Genomic DNA, 13,090 nt, shown 5'->3' on the forward strand with positions numbered 1-13,090 from the left:
ATCTATTGTCTTGAACAAAAATGTCATTTTTTAATGGAATAATATGCACTCACAAGATGCTCAATCATTCAAGTTTTGAGCCGCTAACAACACCACTTAAGATCTAATAGTTATTATTCCTTATTCAGACATTAAAATTACCTAGTAACAAAAAATTGGGTGCTCCTTTAGCATAAAACAAAAAGCTTAATCTTAAGTTACTGCTAAAAGGACTATTTACATTATTCCCTGATGATAAAGTTGGGGCATGGTTATTTATAGTGACATAACGTTTCTGGATTAGAAAAGATCCTGATACACGGACTGGAGGTCAGAGGTTAGATTGACTGAAATGTGAAAATAACACAAGAACAGTAGTCTGAGTAATTCAAATATATGAATTTAAACAGCAATTGAACAAGAATTATTTTATTACAAAGAAACAAATTCGCTTATTTTCAGTAGAAAATTAAATATGATTGAATATAGAGTTCCATTCACCTTGTCTATTTCTGTCCCATCGTTGACTGACAGACAAAGATAACAGACGGGATATAAGTTGGTATATTTATACGCAAAAACTTCTTGTATGAAATACATTTTGTTTTATAATTAACATTAATTATAATAATACACATGTAGATGAATGGAAGGATTCTTATGCATCGATTATTTCATTTTGTATTTTTGTAGAATACAAATACTCGATCCATCCAACGAAAGTGTCAGATTTTATGATTATTTTCAATAAATACGTTATTTCCACATGCGTGCGCACACACTTTGTATCTCATTACCGATTCATTTTTCAGAACCATATGTTGATATTTTTAAAGCAAAAAATACATTGTAATCGATTTACATTAAATTAAGAGCATGAGATAATTATCTAGCGGAATTTGTTAAATAGTTTGCTTACTTTGGAGAGAAAGGCGGAAGAGAGAAGGAGGTAAGGAAAAAGGAGAGAGAAAGGTGGGACGAAAAAGAGAGAGAGAGAAAGAGAGAGAGAGAGGTGTAACGAAAGAAAGAAAGAAAGATGTGGAATGAAAGAAAGAGAGAGACGTGTAACGAAAGAGAGAGAGAGAGACGTGTAACGAAAGAGAGAGAGAGAGACGTGTAACGAAAGAGAGAGAGAGACGTGTAACGAAAGAGAGAGAGAGACGTGGGACGAAAGAGAGAGAGAGAGAGAGAGACGTGGGACGAAAGAGAGAGAGAGAGACGTGGGACGAAAGAGAGAGAGAGAGAGACGTGGGACAAAAGAGAGAGAGAGACGTGGGTCGAAAGAGAGACGTGGGTCGAAAGAGAGACGTGGGACGAAAGGGAGAGAGAGAGAGAGAGAGAAGTGGGACGAAAGAGAGAGAGAGAGAGAGACGTGGGACGAAAGAGAGAGAGAGAGAGACGTGGGACGAAAGAGAGAGAGAGAGACGTGGGACGAAAGAGAGAGAGAGAGACGTGGGACGAAAGAGAGAGAGAGAGAGACGTGGGACGAAAGAGAGAGAGAGAGAGACGTGGGACGAAAGAGAGAGAGAGAGACGTGGGACGAAAGAGAGAGAGAGAGACGTGGGACGAAAGAGAGAGAGAGAGACGTGGGACGAAAGAGAGAGAGAGACGTGGGACGAAAGAGAGAGAGAGACGTGGGACGAAAGAGAGAGAGAGACGTGGGACGAAAGAGAGAGAGAGACGTGGGACGAAAGAGAGAGAGAGAGAGAGACGTGGGACGAAAGAGAGAGAGAGAGAGACGTGGGACGAAAGAGAGAGAGAGAGAGAGACGTGGGACGAAAGAGAGAGAGAGAGACGTGGGACGAAAGAGAGAGAGAGAGAGACGTGGGACGAGAGAGAGAGAGAGACGTGGGACGAAAGAGAGAGAGAGAGACGTGGGACGAAAGAGAGAGAGAGAGAGACGTGGGACGAAAGAGAGAGAGAGAGACGTGGGACGAAAGAGAGAGAGAGAGACGTGGGACGAAAGAGAGAGAGAGACGTGGGACGAAAGAGAGAGAGAGAGAGACGTGGGACGAAAGAGAGAGAGAGAGAGACGTGGGACGAAAGAGAGAGAGAGAGAGAGAGACGTGGGACGAAAGAGAGAGAGAGAGACGTGGGACGAAAGAGAGAGAGAGACGTGGGACGAAAGAGAGAGAGAGACGTGGGACGAAAGAGAGAGAGAGACGTGGGACGAAAGAGAGAGAGAGACGTGGGACGAAAGAGAGAGAGAGAGAGAGAGACGTGGGACGAAAGAGAGAGAGAGAGAGAGAGACGTGGGACGAAAGAGAGAGAGAGAGAGAGAGGTGGGACGAAAGAGAGAGAGAGAGAGGTGGGACGAAAGAGAGAGAGAGAGAGGTGGGACGAAAGAGAGAGAGAGAGAGACGTGGGACGAAAGAGAGAGAGAGAGACGTGGGACGAAAGAGAGAGAGAGAGAGAGACGTGGGACGAAAGAGAGAGAGACGTGGGACGAAAGAGAGAGAGACGTGGGACGAAAGAGAGAGAGAGAGACGTGGGACGAAAGAGAGAGAGACGTGGGACGAAAGAGAGAGAGAGAGACGTGGGACGAAAGAGAGAGAGAGAGACGTGGGACGAAAGAGAGAGAGAGAGACGTGGGACGAAAGAGAGAGAGAGAGACGTGGGACGAAAGAGAGAGAGAGAGACGTGGGACGAAAGAGAGAGAGAGACGTGGGACGAAAGAGAGAGAGAGAGACGTGGGACGAAAGAGAGAGAGAGAGACGTGGGACGAAAGAGAGAGAGAGACGTGGGACGAAAGAGAGAGAGAGAAACGTGGGACGAAAGAGAGAGAGAGAAACGTGGGACGAAAGAGAGAGAGAGAAACGTGGGACGAAAGAGAGAGAGAGAGAAACGTGGGACGAAAGAGAGAGAGAGAGAAACGTGGGACGAAAGAGAGAGAGAGAGAAACGTGGGACGAAAGAGAGAGAGAGAGAAACGTGGGACGAAAGAGAGAGAGAGAGAAACGTGGGACGAAAGAGAGAGAGAGAGAAACGTGGGACGAAAGAGAGAGAGAGAGAAACGTGGGACGAAAGAGAGAGAGAGAGAAACGTGGGACGAAAGAGAGAGAGAGAGAGAAACGTGGGACGAAAGAGAGAGAGAGAGAGAGACGTGGGACGAAAGAGAGAGAGAGAGAGACGTGGGACGAAAGAGAGAGAGACAGAGACGTGGGACGAAAGAGAGAGAGACAGAGACGTGGGACGAAAGAGAGAGAGACAGAGACGTGGGACGAAAGAGAGAGAGACAGAGACGTGGGACGAAAGAGAGAGAGAGAGAGACGTGGGACGAAAGAGAGAGAGAGACGTGGGACGAAAGAGAGAGAGAGACGTGGGACGAAAGAGAGAGAGAGACGTGGGACGAAAGAGAGAGAGAGACGTGGGACGAAAGAGAGAGAGAGACGTGGGACGAAAGAGAGAGAGAGAGAGAGACGTGGGACGAAAGAGAGAGAGAGAGAGAGAGACGTGGGACGAAAGAGAGAGAGAGAGAGAGAGAGAGAGACGTGGGACGAAAGAGAGAGAGAGAGAGAGGTGGGACGAAAGAGAGAGAGACGTGGGACTAAAGAGAGAGAGAGAGGTGGGACGAAAGAGAGAGAGAGAGAGAGAGACGTGGGACGAAAGAGAGAGAGAGAGAGACGTGGGACGAAAGAGAGAGAGAGAGACGTGGGACGAAAGAGAGAGAGACGTGGGACGAAAGAGAGAGAGACGTGGGACGAAAGAGAGAGAGAGACGTGGGACGAAAGAGAGAGAGACGTGGGACGAAAGAGAGAGAGACGTGGGACGAAAGAGAGAGAGAGAGACGTGGGACGAGAGAGAGAGAGAGACGTGGGACGAAAGAGAGAGAGAGAGACGTGGGACGAAAGAGAGAGAGAGAGAGACGTGGGACGAAAGAGAGAGAGAGAGACGTGGGACGAAAGAGAGAGAGAGAGACGTGGGACGAAAGAGAGAGAGAGACGTGGGACGAAAGAGAGAGAGAGAGACGTGGGACGAAAGAGAGAGAGAGAGACGTGGGACGAAAGAGAGAGAGAGAGACGTGGGACGAAAGAGAGAGAGAGAGAGACGTGGGACGAAAGAGAGAGAGAGAGAGACGTGGGACGAAAGAGAGAGAGAGACGTGGGACGAAAGAGAGAGAGAGACGTGGGACGAAAGAGAGAGAGAGACGTGGGACGAAAGAGAGAGAGAGACGTGGGACGAAAGAGAGAGAGAGAGAGAGAGACGTGGGACGAAAGAGAGAGAGAGAGAGAGAGAGAGAGACGTGGGACGAAAGAGAGAGAGAGAGAGAGAGAGAGAGACGTGGGACGAAAGAGAGAGAGAGAGAGAGAGGTGGGACGAAAGAGAGAGAGAGAGAGGTGGGACGAAAGAGAGAGAGAGAGACGTGGGACGAAAGAGAGAGAGAGAGAGAGACGTGGGACGAAAGAGAGAGAGACGTGGGACGAAAGAGAGAGAGACGTGGGACGAAAGAGAGAGAGACGTGGGACGAAAGAGAGAGAGACGTGGGACGAAAGAGAGAGAGAGAGACGTGGGACGAAAGAGAGAGAGACGTGGGACGAAAGAGAGAGAGACGTGGGACGAAAGAGAGAGAGACGTGGGACGAAAGAGAGAGAGACGTGGGACGAAAGAGAGAGAGACGTGGGACGAAAGAGAGAGAGACGTGGGACGAAAGAGAGAGAGAGAGACGTGGGACGAAAGAGAGAGAGAGAGACGTGGGACGAAAGAGAGAGAGAGAGACGTGGGACGAAAGAGAGAGAGAGAGACGTGGGACGAAAGAGAGAGAGAGAGAGACGTGGGACGAAAGAGAGAGAGAGAGAGACGTGGGACGAAAGAGAGAGAGAGACGTGGGACGAAAGAGAGAGAGAGAGACGTGGGACGAAAGAGAGAGAGAGAGACGTGGGACGAAAGAGAGAGAGAGACGTGGGACGAAAGAGAGAGAGAGAAACGTGGGACGAAAGAGAGAGAGAGAAACGTGGGACGAAAGAGAGAGAGAGAGAAACGTGGGACGAAAGAGAGAGAGAGAGAAACGTGGGACGAAAGAGAGAGAGAGAGAAACGTGGGACGAAAGAGAGAGAGAGAGAAACGTGGGACGAAAGAGAGAGAGAGAGAAACGTGGGACGAAAGAGAGAGAGAGAGAAACGTGGGACGAAAGAGAGAGAGAGAGAAACGTGGGACGAAAGAGAGAGAGAGAGAAACGTGGGACGAAAGAGAGAGAGAGAGAAACGTGGGACGAAAGAGAGAGAGAGAGAGAAACGTGGGACGAAAGAGAGAGAGAGAGAGAGACGTGGGACGAAAGAGAGAGAGAGAGACGTGGGACGAAAGAGAGAGAGACAGAGACGTGGGACGAAAGAGAGAGAGAGAGAGACGTGGGACGAAAGAGAGAGAGAGACGTGGGACGAAAGAGAGAGAGAGACGTGGGACGAAAGAGAGAGAGACGTGGGACGAAAGAGAGAGAGAGAGAGACGTGGGACGAAAGAGAGAGAGAGAGAGAGACGTGGGACGAAAGAGAGAGAGAGAGAGAGAGAGAGAGAGAGACGTGGGACGAAAGAGAGAGAGAGAGAGAGAGAGAGAGAGACGTGGGACGAAAGAGAGAGAGAGAGAGAGAGAGGTGGGACGAAAGAGAGAGAGACGTGGGACTAAAGAGAGAGAGAGAGGTGGGACGAAAGAGAGAGAGAGAGAGAGAGAGACGTGGGACGAAAGAGAGAGAGAGAGACGTGGGACGAAAGAGAGAGAGACGTGGGACGAAAGAGAGAGAGACGTGGGACGAAAGAGAGAGAGAGACGTGGGACGAAAGAGAGAGAGACGTGGGACGAAAGAGAGAGAGACGTGGGACGAAAGAGAGAGAGAGAGACGTGGGACGAAAGAGAGAGAGACGTGGGACGAAAGAGAGAGAGACGTGGGACGAAAGAGAGAGAGACGTGGGACGAAAGAGAGAGAGAGAGACGTGGGACGAAAGAGAGAGAGAGAGACGTGGGACGAAAGAGAGAGAGAGAGACGTGGGACGAAAGAGAGAGAGAGAGAGACGTGGGACGAAAGAGAGAGAGAGAGACGTGGGACGAAAGAGAGAGAGAGAGACGTGGGACGAAAGAGAGAGAGAGACGTGGGACGAAAGAGAGAGAGAGAGAAACGTGGGACGAAAGAGAGAGAGAGAGAAACGTGGGACGAAAGAGAGAGAGAGAGAAACGTGGGACGAAAGAGAGAGAGAGAGAAACGTGGGACGAAAGAGAGAGAGAGAGAAACGTGGGACGAAAGAGAGAGAGAGAGAAACGTGGGACGAAAGAGAGAGAGAGAGAAACGTGGGACGAAAGACAGAGAGAGAGAGAAACGTGGGACGAAAGAGAGAGAGAGAGAAACGTGGGACGAAAGAGAGAGAGAGAGAAACGTGGGACGAAAGAGAGAGAGAGAAACGTGGGACGAAAGAGAGAGAGAGAGAAACGTGGGACGAAAGAGAGAGAGAGAGAAACGTGGGACGAAAGAGAGAGAGAGAGAGAGAGAAACGTGGGACGAAAGAGAGAGAGAGAGAGAGAGAAACGTGGGACGAAAGAGAGAGAGAGAGAGAAACGTGGGACGAAAGAGAGAGAGAGAGAGAAACGTGGGACGAAAGAGAGAGAGAGAGAGAAACGTGGGACGAAAGAGAGAGAGAGAGAAACGTGGGACGAAAGAGAGAGAGAGAGAAACGTGGGACGAAAGAGAGAGAGAGAGAAACGTGGGACGAAAGAGAGAGAGAGAGAAACGTGGGACGAAAGAGAGAGAGAGAGAAACGTGGGACGAAAGAGAGAGAGAGAGAAACGTGGGACGAAAGAGAGAGAGAGAGAAACGTGGGACGAAAGAGAGAGAGAGAGAAACGTGGGACGAAAGAGAGAGAGAGAGAAATTGGGACGAAAGAGAGAGAGAGAAATTGGGACGAAAGAGAGAGAGAGAAATTGGGACGAAAGAGAGAGAGAGAAATTGGGACGAAAGAGAGAGAGAGAAATTGGGACGAAAGAGAGAGAGAGAGAGAGAAATTGGGACGAAAGAGAGAGAGAGAGAGAGAGAGAGAAACGTGGGACGAAAGAGAGAGAGAGAGAAACGTGGGACGAATAAGAGAGAGAGAGAGAGAGAAACGTGGGACGAAAGAGAGAGAGAGAAACGTGGGACGAAAGAGAGAGAGAGAAACGTGGGACGAAAGAGAGAGAAAGAGAAACGTGGGACGAAAGAGAGAGAAAGAGAGAAACGTGGGACGAAAGAGAGAGAAAGAGAGAAACGTGGGACGAAAGAGAGAGAAAGAGAGAAACGTGGGATGAAAGAGAGAGAAAGAGAGAAACGTGGGACGAAAGAGAGAGAAAGAGAGAAACGTGGGACGAAAGAGAGAGAAAGAGAGAAACGTGGGACGAAAGAGAGAGAAAGAGAGAAACGTGGGACGAAAGAGAGAAACGTGGGACGAAAGAGAGAGAAAGAGAGAAACGTGGGACGAAAGAGAGAGAAAGAGAGAAACGTGGGACGAAAGAGAGAGAAAGAGAGAAACGTGGGACGAAAGAGAGAGAAAGAGAAACGTGGGACGAAAGAGAGAGAAAGAGAGAAACGTGGGACGAAAGAGAGAGAAAGAGAGAAACGTGGGACGAAAGAGAGAGAGAGAGAAACGTGGGACGAAAGAGAGAGAGAGAGAAACGTGGGACGAAAGAGAGAGAGAGAGAAATTGGGACGAAAGAGAGAGAGAGAAATTGGGACGAAAGAGAGAGAGAGAAATTGGGACGAAAGAGAGAGAGAGAAATTGGGACGAAAGAGAGAGAGAGAGAGAGAAATTGGGACGAAAGAGAGAGAGAGAGAGAGAGAGAGAGAAACGTGGGACGAAAGAGAGAGAGAGAGAAACGTGGGACGAATAAGAGAGAGAGAGAGAGAGAGAGAAACGTGGGACGAAAGAGAGAGAGAGAAACGTGGGACGAAAGAGAGAGAAAGAGAAACGTGGGACGAAAGAGAGAGAAAGAGAGAAACGTGGGACGAAAGAGAGAGAAAGAGAGAAACGTGGGACGAAAGAGAGAGAAAGAGAGAAACGTGGGACGAAAGAGAGAGAAAGAGAGAAACGTGGGACGAAAGAGAGAGAAAGAGAGAAACGTGGGACGAAAGAGAGAGAAAGAGAGAAACGTGGGACGAAAGAGAGAGAAAGAGAGAAACGTGGGACGAAAGAGAGAAACGTGGGACGAAAGAGAGAGAAAGAGAGAAACGTGGGACGAAAGAGAGAGAAAGAGAGAAACGTGGGACGAAAGAGAGAGAAAGAGAGAAACGTGGGACGAAAGAGAGAGAAAGAGAGAAACGTGGGACGAAAGAGAGAGAAAGAGAAACGTGGGACGAAAGAGAGAGAAAGAGAGAAACGTGGGACGAAAGAGAGAGAAAGAGAGAAACGTGGGACGAAAGAGAGAGAAATAGAGAAACGTGGGACGAAAGAGAGAGAAAGAGAGAAACGTGGGACGAAAGAGAGAGAAAGAGAGAAACGTGGGACGAAAGAGAGAGAAAGAGAGAAACGTGGGACGAAAGAGAGAGAAAGAGAGAAACGTGGGACGAAAGAGAGAGAAAGAGAGAAACGTGGGACGAAAGAGAGAGAAAGAGAGAAACGTGGGACGAAAGAGAGAGAAAGAGAGAAACGTGGGACGAAAGAGAGAGAAATAGAGAAACGTGGGACGAAAGAGAGAGAAATAGAGAAACGTGGGACGAGAAAAAGAGAGAGAGGTGGAACGAGAAAAAGAGAGAGAGGTGGAACGAGAAAAAGAGAGAGAGAGAGAGAGGTGGAACGAGAAAAAGCGAGAGAGAGGTGGAACAAGAAAGACAATGGAAAGAGAAGAAAATGTGTTACAGGTGCAGTACACCAAATAACCAGACGTTACTAAGGTAACCAGAATTTCTACACTTAAATCCATATTATGGGATTTGGAATCATAGGAGAGAAGGAAAAAATACAAAATAAAAAGATAAATATTCTGGTTTTATGAAAATGGATGGCTAAATTCGGAATTAATGAGAATGAGAGAAACAACCCCTGAAACAATATATATAAATATCTTCTTTTTTTTATGAATCATGAGAGGAGAGAATAAATATATATCCTAGGCTACTATAAGCCTAGGATTGTTTTTCATTAATTCAAGGGATGAGTATAATAAAAGTGATAATGGGTTTATGAAGTCACTCAACTTGTTAAATACAACAATTAACTTCTCATCCAACCTAATGGGTAACGTGAATAACATAGGACTGAACTAATGAATAAAAAATAATGGAACAATTTTGATTCACACATAAATATAATTGTTCACCATAAAAATCTTATTCAGCAGATAAAAAAAAAATGAAAACGAAATAAGGTAATTGTTTTTCTACAACAGCGAGGAAACCATAACGAAACCATATTCACAGCAAGCTTTTTTTTTTTTCATATTCCTTTTTAATCAACGGAATCATAAAAAATTAATATCGCATGACAAATTTACTTGATGCCAACTGAAAGTGTAAAATGATAAACGCATTTTAACTGTTAACACTCATGAATTAATTACAGAAAAATGTTCGATGTTGTGGAAGCAGTTATCTCCCCCTCAAAAAACAAAAAACAAAAAAAAAAACACAAATATGTTCAGACCAGCAGCAACACAGCTCTAAAGTTCAATGAGTAGTGTTAGATCTATACTGTTGAGAACTTTGATTCAATCCGATGGATTGGTCAAACATACAGTGACATTAAGGTTGCAACTCTGCTAAAGGGCTCTGGTGAAATCCAAAAGGCATCTGCACCGAAATTCAGTAATCTCTGGTTGTTCTTACCAATGTACAGTAAACAATAACATTCTGTCCTCTACACAATACAGAAAGAGGATAACAATGTTGCATTGGCGTATGTGAAATCGCTACTATGGGTACAGATGATACTCTTTAATAAATTGAAAAAACTACTGGTCCTTGATGTCAGGATTAACCCGAAATCCTTCAGGAACATGAAATGTTCTAAATCTATGAGAAGGACTTTGATCAGAAGCAAATATCAACCATATTTAACACTGCATTCAATTACAACTCGCTTAACAGCAACAACCACAGAAGCATTGTCTACCTCCTGCCAAGATGAATTTGACCATCTGACATTATTGAAGCTTGTTGAGATTTTTCTCAGCATTTTATTTTCTGCTTCCCAAGAACGCAGCCACTTTTAACTGACTCTTATGCTTAAAGGATTAACGTTAGCTATATATAATACAGGTACGACTAAAATGGATGTATATTTGGAGGGGGGGTTATCCCTAATTTAAAATATTTACCAAAAGTTGGGAAATAATCTTTTTTTTTTTTAAGTCCTTTTTTCTTTGGATAAGGGAAGTTGTAGATTTTTTCGTTCATCGTCTCAATTTCGAGTACTTGCGTTAGAACTAAACATTAAACCTTAGACACTCACATTATGTTGTTATCGTTGTTATACAACATTCACCCTAAGTGGGCTGAACCACCTTCCCCAAAAGGCAGAAGTGTCAAGGGAATATTAAATTCATAGGTGCTTCCCCGTCGCCTGTAATGATTGGTATATTTTTGGTAAGGTAGCCAGTATCTTCAGACAACTTGATCTGGTAGCACCTGATACCCTAACAGGTCTTACCACTGAGTCAGTGAACCTGAGAGTAATAGTAACTAAGGGGAAACTTCACATTTCTCATAGCCCTCAAATGAGGCACTCATCACTGGATGTCTGAGATGGGTATATTTGCTGATGATACAACACTATAATATGCATAAGGGAAGAACAGATGTACATATATTTAAGACAATGTCAGAATCGTTACATTTACATCTGATCTCCCTCTGCATTCCATGTTTAAAAAAGATGTGTCCTCTATAGTATCAGACCTGATAGAATGGTTAATTGTAGGTATAGACCGATTCATACTATCCAAAAATTTCCAACAAAAACCTAACAGCCATCCATGGTTCTCCCCAGAATGTGATGCTGCCATTGCGCACAGAAATCACTTTTTCCATTGCTTCCAACGTAATACATGTACTGAGACTAAAGCTGCTTTCAGGACTGCCAGCAACTACTGTAAAAGAGTAATAAAAAATGCAAGAGAGCCATATGCTCAGTCCATTAAATCCAAAGTAGCTGAAGCTTGGTTCCCACCAGTTTTGGCAAATAGCAAACAGAATCCTGAACAGAAGCGTGTGCTCTATCCCAACTATCATCAATGGACCTGAGGTAATCTCGTCAGCATCAGACAAAGCCAAACTCTTTGCCAAGAACTTTGCAGCTAATTCTAACCTTTGTGACCAAGGCTGCCAACCTCCAGTATTTCCTCCTGTATCAGAAAACATGCTATGTGATATACAAATATCTGTACATGATGTTGCCAAACTAATCAAAAACCTTGATTCCAGTAAAGCAACCGGCCCTGACGGTATTCCAATTATAGTACTCAAAAGACTTCAACCAGAACTTGCGCCCATCCTTACAAAACTGTTTAAACATTGTCTTAAGGAGAATTGCTTCCCGTCACCCTGGAAAACCTCATCAGTATGCCCTGTATTTAAGAATTCAGATAATCGCTCATCTCCCTCACAGTACAGGCCAATACGTCTCCTGTGCATCATGAGTAAGTTGCTGGAATCTGTGTTAAATAGAGAAGTAATCAACCATCTTAGCAAAAATAACCTTCCTAGTGACACGCAATATGGTTTCCATTCTGCTAGATCAACAGCAGATGTGCTTACAGTTATATCTCATAAGATTAGTGAATCTCTCGACGGAGGTTACCTTGCTAGGACAATTGCTCTTGACATATCAAAGGCCTTTGATAGAGTATGGCATAAAGGTTTACTTCACAAGATCTCCAGCTACTGTATAGCTGGAAATGTCTTCTCAATTATTAAATCATTTCTCTGATAGGTTCATAAGAGTAGTGGTTGATGGGCAGAAATCAGAAGCTCTTAGTATTAATGCTGGATCCCTCAGGGGTCCATCCTGGGCCCAACTCTCTTCCTGATCTATATTAATGATCTTCCAAATCACATCCTTACATCATTCGTAGACATCTATGCTGATGACACTACTATCTATGGTAGCACATCTAAGATTGTAAACGATCAAGTTCTCTCTGATTCTCTCTCCTCTGATCTTGAGCAAGTGGTACAATGGGGAAAGAGGTGGCTGGTTACTTTTAATGCATCTAAAACCAAGTTTTTATCTTTACATCATCAATGCTCTGACCCTCATCTGGTATCAATTAAAATAAATGGCTCTCGTCTTGGGGAGGCCTCATGTTTTGACAAGTTTCTGGGCTTGACCTTTACTCCTGATCTTAAATGGAACACATACATTAAATCCGTTGCCAAGGCCACTGGAAAAATGATGGGATCCTTCTATCGATCCAGTAGATATCTCACTGCTGATGCAATTCTCTATCTATATAAGAGCCAAGTACGTCCAAGGATGGAGTACTGTTGCCACATCTGGGCAGGAGCTGCTAGAAAGGACTTATCCTGCCTTGATAGAGTTCAAAATAGACTTCGTAGCCTTGTGGAGCATGTCCTTTTCTCTTCCCTGCAACCTCTTTCTCACAGAAGAGATGTTGCAAGTTTGTCTCTGCTTTATATGTTGCAAGTTTGTCTCTGCTTTATCGTTATTTTCATGGCTGAACTCCATTCTATGGTCCCCCCTGGCCAAACTTTCACAAGAAACACCAGTCTAGCAGAAAACACTATCACTAGTTTCCCCCACTCTATATCTGTGCCTAAACCTAAGCGTAGATTCCATGAGCAAAGCTTCTTTCTTAGAACTGCACGCCTATGGAATTGTCTTCCGTTTTTCTGTTTTCCAGCTGACTACAATATGGTTGTGTTCAAGTCTAATGTAAACAAGTTTTTGATGAGCCGTTCCATATAAGTTAACAAATTTATCGAATCTCCATTACTAACGGTTACTATATTGTCCAATTTCTACTGCACACTCTTTAACCCTTATCCTCGAGTGGCCTCTTGGCCTTGATAGGTGGTGATGCCTATGTAAAAAAAAAAAAAAGACCTCCAGTCTGTAGAAGAATGGGGCAGTCGTGACAGAGGGGAACCGAAGAAAAGACTCTCTGAGGAAGTCCCTCGGTGACTGCCACATGGATCACCTCTAGTGT

At 45.2% G+C, this 13,090-nt stretch overlaps 1 protein-coding gene across 4 annotated transcripts in view; it reads right to left on the reverse strand.

Moving 5' to 3' along the window:
• The window catches only part of LOC145278208 (small G protein signaling modulator 1-like), a 359,099-nt gene that overhangs the window by 292,614 nt on the left and 53,395 nt on the right, over positions 1 to 13,090 (reverse strand). The gene's annotated exons all lie outside the window — the stretch shown is intronic.

This window comes from Euprymna scolopes, chromosome 1 (genome assembly GCF_053919585.1).
Source record: "Euprymna scolopes isolate OS-2025 chromosome 1, ASM5391958v1, whole genome shotgun sequence".
Taxonomy (NCBI): Eukaryota; Metazoa; Mollusca; class Cephalopoda; order Sepiida; family Sepiolidae; genus Euprymna; species Euprymna scolopes.